The 6,675-nt window shown below is 48.3% G+C and overlaps 1 protein-coding gene across 1 annotated transcript in view; it reads right to left on the bottom strand.

Moving 5' to 3' along the window:
• IL20RA (interleukin 20 receptor subunit alpha) overlaps positions 1-3,898 on the bottom strand; it is a 45,972-nt gene extending 42,074 nt beyond the window's left edge. Inside the window, exon 1 of the mRNA XM_006030260.3 lies at positions 3,880-3,898. The gene's annotated coding sequence lies outside the window, so the exon portion shown is untranslated. The remainder of the gene's footprint in view (positions 1-3,879) is intronic.
• Positions 3,899-6,675: the final 2,777 nt, after the last annotated feature.

Raw genomic sequence — 6,675 nt, 5'->3', positions numbered from 1 at the left:
ATTTGGGCATGATCCTACTTTCCTTACAAAAGCAATGCTTCTGCTGCTGCTTGTCCAAATAGGCATGGACATTCCCACTCAGCACTTTGAAACACATAAAATGGAAAACAAAATCACAAGTCTTAGCAATTTTAGGGTGTAGGCATTTCCTTCAATATTTTCTTTGCTGTTTCCTCTGCTGTGATTTCTTTGGCCTTGTGCAAAGTGGGGCTGATTCTCAAACAAGTTGATGTGGTGACCATTCAGGGGGAGAGACTGATTGATTGTGCTCAGGTCTCAGAGGTAAGTGGGGAATGATGATTAAAGGGAATAGCTCAAACCCACTAAGACCCTGATTTCATAGTTGGTAGGGTCGGAAGGGACCTGAGTAGATCATCAAGTTCGACCCCCTGCCATGGGCAGGAAAGAATGCTGGGATCAAATGACCCCAGCCGGGTGATTATCTAGCCTCCTTTTGAAGACCCCCAGGATAGGAGCGAGCACCACTTCCCTTGGAAGTTGGTTCCAGATCCTAGCCGCCCTGACTGTGAAGTAGTGCTTCCTGATGTCTAGCCTGAACCTATTCTGAGTTAACTTATGGCCGCTATTCCTAGTTACTCAGGGTAGTGCTTGGGGGAACACGGCCTCTCCCATTCCCTGCTGGTCCCCCCTGATAAGTTTATAGACGGCCACCAGGCCCCCTCTCAGCCTTCTCTTGTGGAGGCTGAACAGGTTCAGGTCCCAAAGCCTCTCCTCACAGGGTCTGCCCTGCTGCCCCCTGATCATGCGAGTGGCCCTCCTCTGGACCCTCTCAATGCTGGTCACATCCCTCCTGAAGTGCAGCGCCCAGAACTGGACGCAGTACTCCAACTGCAGCCTGACCAATGTCGCATAGAGGGGGAGGACCACCTCCTTGGACCTGCTCACGATACATCTGTGGATACATGACAAGGTGCAGTTAGCCTTCCTGACCTCGTCCTGACATTGGCGGCCCATGTTCATCTTGGAATCAGTAATGACTCCAAGATCCCTTTTTGCCTCTGTGCTGACAAGAAGGGAGTTCTCAAGCCTGTAGGTATGCTGCTGGCTCTTCCTCCCCAGGTGCAATAACTTGCACTTGTCAGTATTGAAACCCATCCTGTTCTCATCCGCCCACCCCTGTAACCTATCCAGTTCTAGTTGCAGCCTGTCCCTCTCCTCTAGCGTGCCCACTTCTCCCTACATCTTAGTGTTATCCGCAAATTTGAACAAGGTGCTTTTCACCCTCTTGTCTAAGTCGCTGATGAAGATGTTGAACAATGCAGGCAGGAGGACCGAGCCCTGGGGAACCCCACTGCCCACATCCCTCCAGGTCGAAAATGTCCCATCCACCACCACTCTCTGGGTGCAGCCCTCTATCCAATTTGCGACCCATCTGACTGTGTAGGCATCAATGCCACAGTCGCCTAGTTTTTTTAATGAGAATGAGGCAAGAGACAGTGTCGAAGGCCTTCCTAAAGTGCAGAAAGACAACATCCACTGCGACACTTGCATCCAAGGATTTTGTGACCTGATTGTAGAAGGCAACCAGGTTGGTCTGACAGGACCTGCCCCTAATGAACCCATGTTGGTTGCCCCTCAGCATAATCTCCCCTGCTAGTTCCTCGCAGATGTGCTCCTGGACAATTTTCTCAAAGATCTTCCCCAGGACAGAGGTAAGACTAACGGGCCTATAGTTACTGGGTCCTCCTTCCTCCTTTTCTTGAAAATGGGGACCACATTGGCCTTGTTCCAATCCTCTGGCGCCTGGCCAGAGCACCATGAGTGCTTGTAAAGCCATGCCAAGGGTCCTGCAATGACCCCTGCCAATTCCCTCAGCACCCTCGGGTGGACAGCATCTGGACCTGCTGATTTAAACACGTCCAGCCCCACTAGAAGTTCCTGAACTCGGTCCTCCCGGACCCTAGGCCTGGCAGTGGCTCTCCTGAGTCCGTCTGGAAGCCTGGTGGGGGGAGGTCCTGGTCCCTGATCAGAAAAATGGAGGCAAAGAATTTGTTAAAGAGGTTAGCTTTATTGTCTGGTGTAACCACCAGATTGCCAAGCGTGTCCTGCAGGGGCCCCACTTTACCCTGTGCCTTCTTTTTACTCCCTATGTGTTTAAAAAAGGACTTCTTGTTATCTTTGATCCTGGTCACTAGTTCTGTCTCCGCCTTCCTAACAGCCCCCCTGCAGTCTCGAGCAACGGAGGAATAATCCTCCGCTGGTTAATTTATTAAGGAACACAATATGGATTAACCGCTGTAAGACGAGTCCCCAATAATGGCTTGGGTGTAAGAGGTGCTAATACTTTATAGTTAAAACTCCCCCTCAAACACATGGAATGTGCTTATCATAAATCTGACCAACTTGTCTATTTGCTGTAACCATTACCCTTTTCTTTCTTCTCTTGTCCATTCAGAGTGAACACTCCTTGGAACAGGTATTGTATTTTCCTCTGTGTCTGCAAGTACCTAGAAAGTTTTGGGTACCAATTTATATGTAAATAATATTTCAGAGGGGTATTGTTACCTTAAATTTGCCTAGAAATTTGCATTTGGTAAATACACACTTAAAAAAAAATCTAACATTAACATATTTTTGGAGAAAAACTGGGGAAAGAGCTGGGGTTTTTTTTTTAAACACCCCCACTACTCCCCACCCCAATCACTGGCAGTGTTTGAAATCTTGAAGCCAGAGAGTTTGAATTGAAACTAACAAGAAACAAAAATGAAAGTTACTTTGCTGATATTTATTACTTAAAGGCAGGCGAAAAGTTAGAGAGCACAAAGGAATGCGTATCAGGCAGGATTTTAAACAATCTTTACAAAATTGAGAACCATAGAAGAAATTTGAAAAAAGTATGTCTTATAGTATGAAGTGCCTTCTGAGGTGGTTTTACTAACAGCTACTCTTAAATAATAGTTTCACATCATGCGTCTGATAACTTCTTTATACCCTTGTATGACCATCTTTTCCCCTCTCCCCCACATTATTAACAGGCACTTGTCTGATATAAGAGCCTGGATACGACCTTTGCATCTGGATTTTATAGGTATAATGGGCAGGGTCAAAACCCTGTATCCAAACACTCAGGGGCTGAATTCCCAAACACACTTAGAAGTTCAGAGTTCAGCATTTGGACATGGTCCACCAGAGAAAGGCAACTGCCGACTGCAAACACGGACTTTGACAGGACTGGGGCTGCAGCCTGACCCCCGGTTCAAAGCAAGGCCAGCCCTGCTCACGCGTGCAGTGCTGCTCGCACTCCTGCAGCATCAGCCCTTGGACCTTGGCTTGACTCTACAGGCCACAGCAAGAGCGCGAGTTGTTGGTACCCGCGGTCCCACTGACAGCCACGAACTGTGAGGAAAGTCCCAGTAATTACAGAGCCCTCCATTGAGCCGCCTCCCTCTTAGACCACCCAAATGATAAAGCTGCCCGGGGAGCGCAAACCTAACCGCCAACCTCTCGCTAGCTCTTTCTCTAGTTCAAGAGGTTTTTTCACCGCCACAGGCATTCACACCCAACTGTCTTCCTCACCACACAGCCGGTGAGCCCAAAAGAGATCGAGAAGGAGATTGAGACGACTGAGAAAGCACCCTGTTAAAAAGAAAAGCAATTCCCTTTGGGAACTTGTTTTTCTTTTCCTCGCTCCTTTCGCTGTGCACGCTCACAATCGCATAGAGGTTACGCTGGCTGCTCTGAAGCCGCCAGCCTAGCTACCTAGGAGCTACCCTGCCGGCACAACTGCCTCCCGGGGAGGGAACAACTGCTCCCAGGAGAGGAGGGGGCAGCCCGCAGCCCTCTCGGCTCCCCTGCCCTGCCCTGCCCTGCCCTCCACGTGCCCCCTCAGGACCGGCGCGGGCAGCAGCGCAGCCCTACCTGAGCGCGCGGGGCGCGGCGGGCGCGCTCCGGGCCGGGGCTGCCCTGGCTGAGGCGCCGCGGGGAGGAGCCCGGGCGCTGCGGGGGTGGGGATGCGCCGGCACCGCTTCCTCCGGGGGCCGGGCGGAGCCGCCAGGGGCTGGGGGGAAGGGGGTGCTGCTGCGTCCTGCCGCACCGACGGAGCTGCTCCCTCAGCATCAGAATCGGGGCCAGTGGAGGGCAGGGTGGGAGAGTCCTTCCTTGGCCGCCCAGGAGACGCAAACCCCCAGGCGTGACCGGCAAGAGCTACGAGTCAGCTGCAGGGCATAGTCCCGTCCTGCACTCGGACGGGCGCGGCAGAGGTGCACCGTGCCCGCGCCCCTCCTGCTTGGCGTCGCTGCATCTAGATATAGATAGATAGATATGAAAAATGTAGTTCTTTCTTTTACATAGCTATAGATATAGATAGATAAATAAATAGATAGATAGATAGATAGATACCTATATCTATAGCTACGTAAAAGAAAGAACTACATTTTTCATATTCCTGAAATGCAGACTTTAAGAACAGGGCCAGAAATCATGAGAGTTGGCAACACTGCATCTAGATATAGATAGATATATATCTCTATATATGTAAGATATAAAAACTAAGATTTTCATATTCCCTAAGCGTAGACTTTAGGAACAATGCCAAAAATCATGAGAGTTGGCAGTACTGGAGATGGTATCTTTGCGAAATCTAACTGCTAAAAATCTAAGTCACTACTGAAAATTAACTTGGCCAAATTCAACTGATTTTTGTGGGGATGGCAGAAGGCACGTGCCTGATGGCAAAAGCCACCCTATTTCAAATCCATTCTCTGAAGCAGTGGCAGTGCTAGAAACACCAAAAGAAAAAGTTTGCAAGATTTTAAAAATATGGACAAAAACACATCATTTTTCCCAGTTTCATTTTTGGTAATACTATACTCTTTCGGCTTAAATATCTGCAGAAGCATAGCCTGAGGCAAGAACTAGCTTTACAATTTTAGCTCAGATGATTGAAGTTTGATTAACATTTTAAGTAGCTGAAACCAGAGTCTTATAATAAGAAAACTTGGGTAACCTTAAGTGGTAGACAATCCAACCAGTCCCACTAACAACAATGTTCATCTAGGACCACCTGTTGGCACAAGTGGCTCCCATAACCAGAATCAGGCCCAGCGCTCTACAGAGGAAACACTGATAGAGCGATTTGTTTCTACCCGCAATACTACTGGCAGTAGAGAAGTGTGAGGAATGTCACGGTAATTAGGGAGTCCTCCATTCAGCCGTTAGACCACCCAAATCATAAAGCTGGCCGTAGAGTGCAAACATAACCAACAGCTCTTTCCAGTTCAAGAGATTTCCACTGCCAAAGGCTGCCAGTTCTATTCACATCCAATTGTTTTCCTCATTGCACAGCCAATGAGCCCAAATGAGAAGACAATTGAGGAAACACACTGTTAAAAAGCAATTCTATTTGGGAACTTGTTTTCTTTTACTTGCTCCTTTCGATATAATGTGGTGTGTAAGCACACAAATAGAGATTAAACTGGCTGTTCTGAAACTACTAGCCTAGGTACCTAGGAACTACCCTACCAGAACAATTGCCCCTGGGAATTGCCAGTTCTCAATACTATGAGGGGAAAAAAGGAGGACAAAACTTTCTTTCCTTTCATACAAGCGCACCTCCAAGACATTCAAAATTTTGCAGCTTGGGAGCTCTCTCAATCTCGGAAGAAATTAAGGCGGTATTTTTCTAGAACTATAAATGCATCAGCTTCCCACATTTCCAGTCATTTCTCCAGTTCTTTTGACTGCTGTTTTATCTCTTTGGTCTCCTTTTTCTCTGCCCACAAGTAATCTCTTCCTCCTGAAATGTAATGCTAATGCTAATCCAAATAGCTATGGCACACATTTTGAAATCCAAGAACTCAAAAGTAACAACCTAAAAAGCCCTAAGGAAATTGCTCTTGGCTAACTTGAATAGCAAAGGAAGTCACGTGGAGTACAAACCACAAAGGATTTATTTAGGTAGCTTATAAAAAGGACTTGAGATCAGTCCTAATCATGGGAAATTAGTGCCACCTTACTCAGGGGGGGCACATGCCCCGCCAGTGACCAGTCAGCGACCAGGGGGAGGGTCCCCCTGTGGCCAAACTTGCCAGCCGGGGAGGCCCTGTGGCGGATCTCACTCACCGGCTTCTGGTGGTGGCTGTGGTGCTTCCAGAAGTGACTGCAGCACTCCCACTCCCTAGCTGGCGCTCACAGTGGGGGGGCACCGGTGCTCCCACTGTCCCCCCTGCCCGTCACCTAAGTGGGGAGCACGGCCTGTCAGGGGGTGCACACCAGCGCTCTCAGGGGGTGCACGTGCACCCCTTACACATTGCCACTGGTCCTAATCTAACATATTTTTCAGAAATAAAAGAACTGACTTAGCACCACACCATTCTTTTCAATCTTTCTCTTTCCTTTCATACACCAAGAAACTCCTGTCACAATCCCTTTGTTGTTAGTTTCTTGTCACTTTCACCATCACTCTTTTAATTTCCTTTCTGCTTAGAAAAAAACCAAACTATTTTTACCAGCCCTGGCTCTTTGCCTAGGGAAGGTGTGTTGTGGGTAAACTAGACAAGCATATAGGATTACATTCCAGGGTCAGCTCTGACTGTGTCCACCCATCTTGGATAAATTTGCAGTGCTCCCGCTTTTAATTGCACAAGGATTGAAGAGGTAGTGTAGTGCCTACAATAGCCCTCAAATGAGCAAAGATCAGCCCCAATGTCTTAACAG

Source organism: Alligator sinensis, unplaced genomic scaffold (genome assembly GCF_000455745.1).
Source record: "Alligator sinensis unplaced genomic scaffold, ASM45574v1 scaffold417_1, whole genome shotgun sequence".
In the NCBI taxonomy this organism is placed as follows: Eukaryota; Metazoa; Chordata; order Crocodylia; family Alligatoridae; genus Alligator; species Alligator sinensis.
This window is presented reverse-complemented; position numbering and strand designations above follow the sequence as displayed.